The sequence below is a fragment of the Symphalangus syndactylus genome, chromosome 8 (genome assembly GCF_028878055.3).
Source record: "Symphalangus syndactylus isolate Jambi chromosome 8, NHGRI_mSymSyn1-v2.1_pri, whole genome shotgun sequence".
Taxonomy (NCBI): domain Eukaryota; kingdom Metazoa; phylum Chordata; class Mammalia; order Primates; family Hylobatidae; genus Symphalangus; species Symphalangus syndactylus.
Genome location: NC_072430.2, coordinates 87,265,072 through 87,279,574, shown reverse-complemented (window position 1 = coordinate 87,279,574; position 14,503 = coordinate 87,265,072).

The window sequence follows — 14,503 nt, the reverse complement described above, 5'->3', positions numbered from 1 at the left end:
GAGCGAGACCCTATCTCAAAACTTTTCAGTTTCTTTCACTGTTTAAAAGGCCAAGATCCTAGAGCTGCCTACAAGCCCCTGCTTGATGTAGCCTAACAGTCCAGCCTCATCTGACACCACCTTATCGCTTCTGGTTCACTGCTCCAGCCATTCAGCCCTCTTTCCATGACTCCAATGTGTCATGCTCCTTCCCAACCCTGGGTCTTTTTACCTATTCTCCTCCCTCAGTTCTGGAATACCTGCAACAACCCACTCTCCCTCACTTAGTCAACTCCTACTTATCTTTTATAACTTATGGTAAATGTCACTCAAAAGTCAGGAAAGCCTTCCCTCATAACTAGATGAGGTTACTGTTCGAGTTATATACTTCTGTATTTAAAAAAAAATCCATATCTTCCCTCCCAACTAGATTATAAGCTACATGAAGTCAAGGACTTGGGTTTTTTTTCATTAAGCCTTTTAAAAACTTTAAACACTTTTGAGATATTTATAGATTCACCAGCAGTTGTAAAAAATAATGCAGAGAAATCTCATGTGCCCTTTACCCAGTTTCTTCCAATGGTTACATCTTGCAAAACTAAAGTACAATGTCATAACCAGGATATTGAACAGTGATACATCAAGGTAAAGGACATTATTATTATCATGTTGCCCTTTTATAACCCCACCAACTTCCCTCTCCTGCCACCACTTCCTTAATTCCTGACAATCACTATTCTGTTCTCCATTTCTATAATTTTGTCATGTCAAGAATGTTATAGAATAATTTCGTCATGTCAACAATGTTATAGTAGTGGAATCATACAGTATGTAACATTTTGGGAACTGACTTTCTTACTCAGCATAATTCTTTATAGATTCATCCGGCTTGATGCACATATCATTAGTTTGTTCCTCTTTATTACTGAATAGTATTCCATGGCATGGATGCATCACACTTTGGACAGCCATTCACCCATTGAAGAACATCTGGGTTGTTTCCAGTTCTGCCTATTACAAATAAACTATCTATAAACATTCATGTACAAGTTTTTGTATTAATATACATAATCATTTCTCTGGGGAAAATGCCCAGGTGTATAGTTGCTGGGTCACACAGTAGTTGTGTATTTAGCTTTCTTAAAAACTGCCAAAATCTTTTCCAGAGTAGCTGTACCATTTTACACTTCTACCAATAACATATAAGTGATTTTATTTCTCTATATCCTTGCCAACATTTGGTGTGTCACTATCTCTTAGCCATTCTGGTGGGTATGTAGTGATATCTCATTGTGGTTTTCACTTGTACTTCCCCAGTAGCTATGATGTAGAACATTTTATTATGTGCTTATTTGTCATCTGTATATCCTCTTCAGTAAAGTGTCTCTTCATACATTTTTTCCATTTCCTAATTGAGTTGATTTTTTTTCTGGCTGTTGAATTTTGAGAATTTTTAAAATATATTCTAGATGCTAATCTTTTGTCAAATATATGGTTTGCAAATATATTCTTCCATTTTTTATCTTCTTAACAAGGTCTTTCAAATAGCAAAGTTTTTAATTTTGATGAGGTCCAATTTATAAATTTTTGCTTTTGTGGGTCACAAGTTTGGTGTCAAGTCTAAGGACATTTTGACTAGCCCTGGAGCCCAGTGATTTTCTTTTCTTTCTTTTTTTTTTTTTTTTTTTGAGATGGAGTCTCACTCTGTCGCCCAGGCTGGGGTACAGTGGTGCTATATTGGCTCACTGCAACCTCCATCTCCCAGGTTCACGCCATTCTCCTGTCTCAGCCTCCCGAGTGGCTGGGACTACAGGCGCCCGCCACTACGCCAGCTAATTTTTTTGTATTTTTTTTTTAGTAGACACAGGGTTTCACTGTGTTAGCCAGGATGGTCTCCATCTCCTGACCTCATGGTCGATCTCTTTGGCTTCCCAAAGTGCTGGGATTACAGGTGTGAGCCACTGCACCTGGCTGATTTTCTTTGATTTTCTCCTAAAAGTTTTTTAGTTTTCCATTTAAGTCTATACTCCATTTTTGAGTTAATTTTTGTTGAAGGTATGGGATTACATAGAATGTCTTTTTTTTTTTTTTTTTTTTTTTTGCCTATGGAAATACAGATGTCCAATTGCTCCAGCATCATTTGTTAAAAAGGCTATCTTTCCTTCATTGAATTGCTTTTGCACCTTTATCAAAGATCACTCGAGCATATTTATATGGGTCTACTTCTGGATTTTTTGTTCTATTCCATTGATCTAAATGTCTATCTCTCTGCCAATACTACACAGTCTTGACTACTGTAGCTATATAACCAATCTTGAAATCAGATTACTTTATTCTTCTTTTTCAAAATTGTTGTAGCTGTTTTTGTTTCTTGCCTTTCCGTATACATTTTAGAATAATCTTGTCTGTATCTGTAAAAAGTCTTGCTGAGGTTTTCATAGGAATTTGATTAAACCCGTGTATCAATTTGGGGTAAATTGATACCTTTACTATACTTAATTTTTCAATACATTAACAATTTTCTACATTTATTTAGACCTCTTTATTTCTTCATTAGCATTCTGTAGCTTTTGGCATGTAAGTTCTGTACATGTTATATTAAATTTACACCTAAATATTTCTTCACTTTTTTTTTAATTTTTTTTGAGATGGAGTCTCACTCTGGCTAGAGTACTATGGCACAATCTTGGCTCACTACAACCTCTGCTTCCCAGGTTCAAGCAATTCTCCTGCCTCGGCCACCCAAGTAGCCGGGATTATAGGCGCCCACCACCATTCCAAGCTAATTTTTGTATTTTTAGTAGACATGGGGTTTCACCATGTTGTCCAGGCTGGTCTCGAACTCCTGACCTCAGGTAATCTGCCTGCCTTGGCCTCCCAAAGTGCTGAGATTGCAGGCCTGAGCCACTGCGCTTGGCCTCTTCACTTTTGTTTTTTTGAGTGAGTGTAAATCATATCGTATTTTTAGTCTTAGTGATTGTGTTTGTTGCTAGCATGTGGAAATATAATTGCATTCAGTTTTTTTGTAAATTCTTTGGAATTTTTTATGTAAACAACTATGTGCAAAAGGAACTCTTTTATTTCTTCCTATCTGATCTATTGCCTTTCATTTCCTTGTTTTGATTTATTACACTGGCTAGGAGTTGCAGCAATATGTTGAAGAAGAGCAGTGAGAACACACATCCTTGCTTTGTTCCTGATCTTAGGAGAAAAGCATTTAGTCTTTCACCATTAAATATAATATTATCTATAAGGTTTATTTTATTTTATTTTATATTTTTATTTATTTATTTTTTGAGCTGGAGTCTCACTCTGTTGCCCAGGCTGGAGTGCAGTGGTGCAGTCTGGGCTCTCTGCAACCTCTGTTTCTCAGATTCAAGCAATTCTCCTGCCTTAGCCTCCCAAGTAGCTGGGATTACAGGCACCTGCCACCATGCCTGGCTAATTATTTGTATTTTTAGTAGAGACAGGATTTCACCAGGTTGCCCAGGCTGGTCTCAAACTCCTGACCTCATGATCCGCCTGCCTCGGCCTCCCAAAGTGCTGGGATTACAGGCGTGAGCCACTGTGCCTGGCTATTTTTATTTTTTGAGATGGAGTCTTGCTCTGTTACCCAGGTTGGAGTGCAGTGGTAGGATCTTGGCTCACTGCAACCTCCAACTTTTGGGTTCAAGAGATCCTCCTGCCTCAGCCTCCCGAGTAGCTGGGACTACATGTGCGTGCCACCATGCCTGGCTCATTTTTGTATTTTTAGTAGAAATGGGGTTTCACCATATTTCACCAGGCTGGTCTCGAACTCCTGACCTCAGGTGATCTGCCTGTCTCTACCTCCCAAAGTGCTGGGATTACAGGCATGAGCCACCATTCGCAGCTATAGAGGTTTTTTGTAAATGCTTTTTATCAAGTTGAGAAAGTTTCCTCCCTATTATTTTTCTGAGAGTGATGAATTGGTGTTGAAGCTTGTCAAATGTTTTTTCGGTATTAATTTACATGATTATATGATTTTTCTTCTTTCCCTGTTAATATGGTTGATTATACTGATTGATTTTCAATAGTTGAGACAACCTTGCATCTCTGACATAATCCACTTGGTCATGCTACAGCTTTCTTTTTATAAATAGCTGAGTTTTTTTAAAAAGCTGTCTCCTACAGGAAGGAAGAGCTTAATTCTTTTTTCTATTATTTTGTTAAGGACTTTTGCATCTGTATTCAAGAGTGATATTGGCTGTATTCTTTCTTTGCCTATTTTGGATATCAGGCTAATACTAACTTCATAAAACGAAATGGAAATCGTTTCCTCCTCTTCTGTATTCTGGAAGGGATTGAGTAGATTTGGTGTTGCACTAGGTACTACACTATATATACATAACTGATCACACTCTACTAGTGTCATTTTAACTATTTCAAATAAAATATGGAAACTTTTATGCCCCTTTATCCTTCCCCATTTGCAATATAATTGTTTAGATATTTCCTCTACATACAGTTAAAAGCACATCAGACTGTTATCATTAGGTTTAAACCTTCAAATTTAATGTAGTAACTCAAGACGACATGGAAAGCTTATCCTATTTAGTCATATTTTGTTTGCAAAGTTATTTCTTGTTCCAAGATTTTTTTCCTTTATCATTTTGTCTCTGTTTAGAGAACTTCTTTTAAGCTATTATTTTAGAATAGGTCTGCCGGCCACAGCTTTTCTTCATTTTCCTTCATATAATAATGTCTTGAGGACAGGCACAGTAGCTCACAACTGTAATCCCACCACTTTGGGAGGCTGAGGCGGGCTGATCACTTGAGTCCAGGAGTCCAAGACCAGACTAGGTAACATGGTCTCAACAACAACAACAAAATACAAAAAATTAGCTGGGTGTGGTGGAACATACCTGTCGTCCCAGATACTCGGAGGCTGAGGCAGGATGATTGCTTGAATCTGGGAGGCAGAGGTTGCAGTGAACTGAGATCATGCCACTGCACTCCAGCCTGGGCAACAGACATCCTATCCGGGAAAAAAAAAAAAAAAAAAAAAAGCAAGAATGTCTTGATCGATTTCCCCTTCCCTTAATTCCTAAAGAATATTTTTCTGGTTGTAGGATAAACATTTGAAAAATATGATGCCACTTCCCTTTGGCCTCCATGTCTTCTGATGAGAAATCTACTGTCATTCAAATTGTTTTATATAGACAGGGCCAGGCGCAGGGCTCACGCCTGTAACCCCAGCACTTTGGGAGGCTTGAGGAGGGTGGATCACCTGAGGTCAGGAGTTCGAGACTAGCCTGGCCGAAATGGTGAAATCCCGTCTCTACTGAAAATACAAAATTTGCTAGGCGTAGTGGCGCATGCCTGTAATCCCAGCTACTTGGGAGGCTGAGGCAGGGGAATCACTTGAACCCATGAGAAGGAGGTTGCAGTGAGCTGAGATCATGCCATTGCACTCCAGCCTGGGCAATAAAAGCGAAACTCCGTCTCAAAAAAAAAAATTGTTTTATATAGACACAGAGATAGATAAGGTGTCATTTTCTTTGCTGCCTTCATGAATTTTTCTTTGTCTTTCAGATGTTTGAGTGTCTTGATGTGCTTTCATTTTGGACGGGTGGTTATACAATTGGGGTCTGTTCTGCTTCTTTAATCTATCGATTTATTTTTCTGGCCAAATTTATGGAGTTTTCAACCATTATTTCTTCAAGTACTTTTTCATCCCTGACCTTTCACCCCTCTTTCCAGGACTCTCCAGGACTCCACTGACAGGAGTATTCAATCTTTGGTTATAGTCCTACAAGTCTCTGAGCCTCTGTTCATTTTTTCAGTCTACTTCACTCTGTTCAGGTTGGATTGTTTCTATTGTTCTATCTTCCAGTTCACTGGGATCTTTTCCTGTTGCCTCCATTCTGCTGTTAAGCCCATCTTTGGAGATTTTTATTTTGGTTACTTTATTTTTCAGTTCCAAAATTTTATTTGAGTTTTTTCTTATATTTTCTATTTTTTATGAGGCTTTCCTTTTTTCATTTGTTTTGCACATTCATAATTGCTCATTAAAACATTTTTGTAATGACTGCTTTAAAATCTTTGTCAAATGCTTAATGGTAACTAAATATTATCATCAAAATCATTAATTAGTTATTGATAAACTTCAGAACTCAATCTCAAAATTTCACCCATTACATAGTTTTTTCTTATCACAAACAGCCATGCAAATTGTACCCTCTACCTGCTAACATCACTGAAACATGCTGTAACCCTGTTCCTCATCAATGGCTTCTACTATCGCCTGTCCTTCTGGCTTAACTCCTAAACCTGTCTCTTATCCAACAGCTTCCCTGTAGCTTCTATTTCCCCTATATTTTTACATATAGTCTACAATTGTATTGAACTGTTTCCAAAAAAAAATATGTACTTACAAACATGAAAAGTCTTTTTAGGCCCAAGATGATCTGTTCTAGGCTTTTTCTTTTTCTTTTTTTTTTTTTGAGACGGAGTCTCGCTTTTTCACCCAAGCTGGAGTGCAGTGGCTCAATCTCGGCTCACTGCAAGCTCTGCCTCCCGGGTTCACACCATTCTCCTGCCTCAGCCTCTCCAAGTAGCTGGGACTACAGGTGCCCGCCACCACGCCTGCCACCATGCCCGGCTAATTTTTTTGTATTTTTTTAGTAGAGACGGGGTTTCACCATGTTAGCCAGGATGGTCTCGATCTCCTGACCTCGTGATCCTCCCACCTCGGCCTCCCAAAGTGCTGGGATTACAAGCGTGACCACTGCGCCCGGCCAGTTCTAGGCTTTTAACAGTATTTGTATATGCAATATGAAGCATCATTCAATGATATTTTAAAAACACAATATTTGTCAAGAGCATTTGTTAAGAACATTAGCTTCATGCCTAAGTTGTGTTACATTATATTAGTTTCTATAAATTACAAGAGAAAATAAAAACTCTAACACTAATAAAAAGAAATGTTTATTTTCGCTTGGAATACCTGAATATTCATTAACTAATGCATCATACAGTACAATTTAACATTTTATTATTTAAAATAAGGACAATTGAAGACACTAGCTGAGGACTGGTACACCCTGGACTATAGTTTAGGGAAGGACTCGTACACCCTGTGCTATGGACTAAGGGAGGATTAACATATCATGTGCTGAGAACATACATTTTAAAAGTAGAGATTAAACTGAAGCTTCTAGAAAGTCTTTAATGACTAAAAGTTTTGTTCTGACCAATTCATCTGAGAAAGTAATAAAATTAGTATAGCAATTTACAGTTTTAAACAGCATATTTTCATGCCATCCAAGTTTAGAGCTATTAATTAGGGTAGATGATATTCAGTCAACTGATAAGAAAGGAGAACAACTTGACTCCTAATTTGCTCCAAGTTTCTCTGACCAAAATTTTGCACCAAGTAGACCAATCATTAATTGGTCCAAGTTGAGAATAACCTCAGTGAGATCAAGAGTCTGCAGTGTTGGCCGGGTGCGGTGGCTCACGCCTATAATCCCAGCACTTTGGGAGGCTGAGGCGGGTGGATCACCTGAGGTCAGGAGTTCGAGACCAGCCTGGCCAACATGGTGAAACCCCGTCTCTACTAAAAATACAAAAAATTAGCTGGGTGTGGTGGTGGGCGCCTGTAATCCCAGCTACTCAGGAGATAAGACAGGTGAATCACTTGAACCTGGGAAGCAGAGGTTGCAGTGAGCTGAGATCGCGTCATTGCACCCCAGCCTGGGCAACAAGAGTGAAACTCCATCTCAAAAAAAAAAAGAAAAAAAAAAGAGTCCGCAGTATCAAAGAGCCACATACTTGTAGCATTGGGTCAGCTTGTGGTGGTGGACAAGGTATAGCTGTTTTTATTTGCTGAAAGAGAAAAGACCACAGAATTGAATACCAGTGATTTCCCATTTTCTTAACTCTATTGAAAAGGTAATGTACTTTTTTTTAAGGAAAGCTTTTATGAATCTTCATTTTTCTATAATTAATGAGAATTGTAGTAAGTATTATTACTTATTGAAAGAGTCTTTGTTATTATAAGAATATGGTTTATGTTGTGAGAAAACATCACTCCTGGGCTACCCATGAGATAGAAATCTACTTCAACTTTTAAAAAAACTGAGTGCCTACTATTAAGCCACATTATCTCATTTAATCTTTAAAAGTACTCTATGAAATATCATTTGTTGTTGTTGTTGTTGTTGAGACGGAGTCTCACTCTGTCACCCAGGCTGAAGTGCAGTGGTGCAATCTCGGCTCACTGCAAGCTCCGCCTCCTGGTTCACGCCATTCTCCTGCCTCAGCCTCCCGAGTAGCTGGGACTACAGGCACCCGCCACCGTGCCCAGCTAATTTTTTGTATTTTTAGTAGAGACGGGGTTTCACTGTGTTAGCCAGGATGGTCTTGATCTCCTGACCTTGTGATCCACCCGCTTCGGCCTCCCAAAGTGCTGGGATTACAGGCGTGAGCCACAGCGCCCAGCCTGAGATATCTTAAAAAGTTAATTTGCCCAAGGAAGCAGTTAAGTCAAAATTTAAATTGACAATCTGACTTTGGAGCTTAGATTCTTATTTCAGAAAATATTCCATTTCTTTTTATAAAAGCTGTATATAAACAAATCTCTTGTGGTGAGACATTAACTGTTTTGATTTACCCCTTACAGTCATAAAGCTGCATTAGCAATAATTACAACTACAGTTGACCCTTGAACAACATGGGATTGAACTGTGTGGGTCCACTTACATGCAGATTTTCATCCACTTCTGCCACCCTGAGACAGCAGGTCAGCTCCTCTGCTCCCTCCTTCTCCTCAGCCTACTCTCCACAAAGATGATGCAGAAGAAGACCTTTATATGATCCACTTCCACTTAATTAACAGTAAGTATATTTTCTCTTCTTTATGATTTTCTTCATTCGTTTTTGTTTTGTTTTTGGGTTTTTGTTTGTTTTGAGGCAGGGTCTCACTCTGTCACCCAGGTTGGAGTGCAGTGGCATGATCATAGCTCACCGTACCCTCAACTTCCTGGGCTATAGTGATCCTCCTACCTCATCCTCCCAAGTATCTGGGACCACAGGCATTTGCCACCATGCCTGGCTAATTTTTTTATTTTTAGTAGATATGAGCCTTCACCATTTTGCCCAGGCTGGTCTCAAATTCCTGAGCTCAAGTGATCTGCCCACATCAGGCTCCCAAACTGCTAGGATTACAGGCATGGGCCGCCATGCCCAACCTATGATTTTCTTAATAACATTTTTTCTCTATCTTACTTTATTGTAAGAATATGGAATTCATATAACATACACAATATATGTGTTCTTTTTCTATGTGCCTGGTGGTATATACCTATAGTCCCAGCTTCTTGGAAGGCTGAGACAGGAGGATTGCTTGTGCTCTGGAGTTTGAGTCTAGCCTGGGCAACATAGCAAGACCCCATGCCCTGGAAGAAAAAAGTTATACCTGGCTTTTCCTATTGTGGAGGGAAGGGTTGGCTCCTCCAACACCCACCTTGTTCAAGGGACAACTCTTATTAAGTAAATTCACACATTTGATAGAAGAACTGAATTGTGGAAAGAGGAGAATGAGACTTTAGAGAATGCAAGCAATTAAACAGACTTCCTATCCTACCAGAATGATATTCAAGTAGAATGATACTCAAGTGGAAAGAGCGAAGGCAAGTTGCATTATTGGTGTTCTTTACTTTTAATTTTGAAGGATTTATCACTATAGATAACAAGCATCAACAAAATCAGATTTATATGCAGTATTCTTACATTAAACACCATTTGTATTGATAGTTAGATTCTCAATAAATATTTCTACAGTATTGATTTCTATAGCAAGACGGTGAAATAGGACTCTCTAGCAATCATCCCCACTACAGAAACACCAAATTGAACAACTGTCTACACAAGAAAGCACTTTATAAAAAACAAAAATCAGGTGTGCTATCAAAGTACCTAGTTTTAACATCATATCAGGGAAAGAGGCACTGGAAAGAGTAGGAAAGACAGTCTTATATTGCTGATACCACTTCTCCCCCATCCCTTGGCAGTGGCCGTGTCACCTCAAGAGAGAATCTGTGTGCTTGGGGAAGAGAGAGCACAATGACTGTGGAACTTTGCATTGGAACTCAGTGCTGCTGTGTTACAGCAGAAAGCAACATAGGGCAGGATTCAGTTAGTGCCCACCAAGAGACACTTCCCATCTGGCTAGGGCTGGTCTAGCCAGATGGGAAGTGTCTGACCCACTGGTCAGAACCTGAGTTTCAGCTAGCCCCACCACCATGGGCTAAAGTGCTATGGGGTCCTAAATAAACTTGAAAGACCGTCTAGGGTGTAAGGACTATGATTCCAGGGCAAGTCCTGGTGCTGTGCTGGGCTCGGAACCAGTAGACTTAGGGTGGTACTACCTAGTGAGACACCAGCTGGGCTGTCAACAAAGTACTTGCATCACCTATCCTTTAACCGTAAGCAGTGCAGCTCATAGCTTCAAGAGATTCCTTCCTTCTACTTGAGGAGAGGAGAGGGGAGAGTAAACAGGACATCGTCTTGCAACTGAGATGCCAGCTCAGCCACAGTAGAACAGGGCACCAAGCAGAGTCCTGATGCCCCCATTTCAGGACCTAGCTCCTAGACATTTCCTGACACACTCTGGGTCAGAAGGAAACCAACTTCCTTGAAAGGAAGAACCCAGTCCTGGAAGGATTTATCACCTGCTGACTAACAAGCCCTTGGGCCTTGAATAAACATCAGGAGTACCCAGGCAGTAATCACCATGGGACTTGGGTGAAACCCAGGGCCATGCTGGCTTCAGGAATGACACAGCACATTCCCAGCTGTGGTGGCCATGGAGAGAGACTCCTTCTGCTTAAGGAAAGAAGAGGAAAACACAAAGGGGACTGTGTCTTGTAGCTTGGGTACCAGCATGGCCACAGTTTGGTAGGGCACAAAGTGAACTCCTAAGATTCCTGATTCCAGGCCTTGGCTCCTGGATGGCGTTTCTGGGCCCACCCCAGGCCACAGGAGAGCCCACTGCCCTAAAGGGAGAGACTCAGGCCTGGCAGCATTCACCACAAGCTGACTGAAGAGCCCCTGGGCTTTGAGTGAACATTGGTAGTAGCCAGGCAGTACTCACTGTGGGCCTGGAGCAGTGGTGGCCATGAGGAGCAACTACTTCTGCATGAGCAAAGGAGAGGTAATAGTAGGAAGGTGATGATATGGTTTGACTTTGTGTCCCCAACCAAATCTCATCTTGAATTGTAATCCCATAATCCCCGTGTGTCACATGAGGGACCCAGTGGGAGGTAATTGAATCATAGGGACGGTTTTCCCCCACACTGTTCTCATAATAGTGAGTGAGTTCTCATGAGATCCGATGGTTTTATAAGGGGCTTCCCCCTTCACTTCGTATTCATTCATTTCTCTCCTACCACTATGTGAAGAGGTGCTTTCCACCATGATTTTAAGTTTCCTGAGGCCTCGCCAGCCATGCAGAACTATGAGTCAATTAAACCTCTTTTCTTTAAATATTACCCAGTCTTGGGCAGTTCTTTATGGCAATGTGAGAACAGACTAATACAGAAGAACTGTGTCCCATGGTTTGGCTGCCAGCTCAGCCACAGTAGAAACACCCTCCACCTATAAAGACTCTCACAGACTGAAAGTAAAGGAATGGAAAGATACTCCATGCAAATCAAAACCAAAAAAGAGCATGAGTAGTGGCTATATTAATATCCAACAAAATAGACTCCAAGACAAAATATATAAAAAGAGACAAAGTTACCATATAATGATAAAGGAGTCAATTCAACAAGAGGATATTACAATCATAAGTGTATATGTACCCAACACTGGAGCAACCAGATATATGAAACAATTATTATTAGAGCTAAAGAGGGAGATACATCCCAATACAATAATAGCTGGAAATAAGAGGGAGATATATCCCAATACAATAATGCTGGAGACTTCAACACTCACTTTCAGCTTTGGACAGATAATCCAGACAGAAAATCAACAAAGAAACATTGGATTTAATCTGCACTGTAGACCAAATGGACCTAATGGGTATTTACAGGACATTTTAGCCAACAGCTGCAGAATCACATTCTTGTCCTCAGTACATAGATCATTCTCAAGGATAGACCATATGTTAGGCCACAAAACAAGTCTTAAAAAATTCAAAAAAACATTGAAATCATATCAAGTATTTTTTCTGACCAGGAATGGTATAAAACTGGAAATCAATGGCAAGAGGAACTTCGGAAACTACACAAACATCTGGAAGTCAAATAATATGCTCCTGAATAACCAGTGGGCCAATGAAGAAATTAAGAACATAATTTAAAAATTTCTGGAAATAAAAGAAAATGGAAACACAACTTACCAAAACCTATGGGATACAGTGAAAGCAGTACTAAGAGGAAAGTTTATAGCAATAAGCACCTACAACAAAAAAGTAGAAAAACTTCAAATAAAAAACCTAACCATGCATCTGTAACAACTAGAAAAGCAAGAGCAAACCAAACACAAAATTAGTAGAAGAAAATAAATAGTAAATCTTTGAGCAGAAATAAATGAAACTGAAATGGAAAAAAATACAAAAGATCAATAAAATAAAAAGTTGTTCTTTGAAAAAATAAACAAAATTGACAAACTTTTAGTTAGACTAACACACTGAGTCAGAGTTCCCTTCTGACCCACAGTGTGTCTAGAATAAGAGAGAGAAGACTAAATAAACAAAATCACAGATGGAGGAGACATTACAAGTGATACCCCAGATATTCAAGGGATCATTAGAAACTACTATAAGCAACTGTATGCCAATAATTGCAAAACCTAGAAAAAATGAAACAATTCCTAGAAACATACAACCTACTTACACTGAACCATAAAAATATCCAAAACCTGAAAAGACCAATAACAAGGAATGAGATTAAAGCCATAATAAAAAGTCTGCCAGCAAAGAAAAATCCAGGACCCCATTGGCTTTACTCCTGAATTTTATGAAACATTTAAAGAAGCACTAAAATCAATCCTACTCAAACTATTTTGAAAAACAGAGGAGGAAGCAAGATTTCCAAATGTATTCTATGAGGTTAGTATTACCCTGATACCAAAATCACACAAAGACACATTAGAAAAAAGCTGGAAGCATTCCCTTTGAAAACTGGCATAAGACAAGGATGCCTTCTCACCACTCCTATTCAACATACTATTGGAAGTTCTGGCCAGGGCAATCAGGCAAGAGAAAGAAATAAAGCGTATTCAAATAGGAAGAGAGGTAGCCAAATTCTCTCTGTTTGCAAGATGATATGAGTGTATAGTTAGAAAACCCCAACATCTCAGCCCAAAATCTCCTTAAGCTGATAAACAACTTCAGTAAAGTCTCAGGATCCAAAATCAATTGTGCAAAAATCACAAGCATTCCTATACTCCAATAAAAGACAAACAAAGAAAATAAAAGAAAATGGAAATATAAGGGATGTGAAGGACCTCTTCAAGGAGAACTACAAACCACTGCTCAGGGAAATAAGAGAGGACACAAATGGAAAAACATTCCATGCTCATGGATAAGAAGAATCAATATTGTGAAAATGGCCATACTGCCCAAAGTAATTTATAGATTCAATGCTATTCCCAAGATACTACCATTGACTTTCTTCACAGAATTAGAAAAAACTACTTTAAATTTCATATGGAACCAAAAAAAGCCCATATAACCAAGACAATCCTAAGCAAAAAGAACAAAGGTGGAGGCTTCACGCTACCTGACTTCAAACTATACTACAAGGCTACAGTAACCAAAACAGCATGGTTCTGGTACCAAAACAGATATATAGACCAATGGAACAGAACAGAGGCCTCAGAAATAATGCCACACATCTACAACCATCTGATCTTCGACAAAGCTGACAAAAACAAGCAACAGGGAAAGGATTCCCTATTTAATAAATGGTGCTGGGAAAACTAGCTAGCCATATGCAGAAAACTGAAACTGGATCACTTCCTTACACCTTATACAAAAATTAACTCAAGATGGATTAAAGACTTAAGTGTAAGACCTAAAATCATAAAAACCCTAGAAGGAAACCTAGGCTATACCATTCAGGACATAGGCATGGGCAAAGACTTCATTACTAAAACACCAAAAGCAATTGCAACAAAAGCCAAAATTGACAAATGGGATCTAATTAAACGAAAGAGCTTCTGCACAGCAAAAGAAACTATCATGGGAGTGAATGGGCAACCTACAGAATTGGAGAAAATTTTTGCAATCTATCCATCTGACAAAGGTCTAATATCCTGAATCTACAAGGAATTTAAACAAATACACACAAAAAAAAAACCCTCACCAAAAAGTGGGTGAAGGATATGAACAGACACCTCTCAAAAGAAGACATTTATGTGGCCAACAAACATATGAAAAAAAAGCTCGTCATCGCTGGTCTTTAGAGAAAAGCAAATCAAAACCACGATGAGATACCATCTCATGCCAGTTAGAGTGGCAATCATTAAAAAGTCAGGAAACAACAGATGCTGC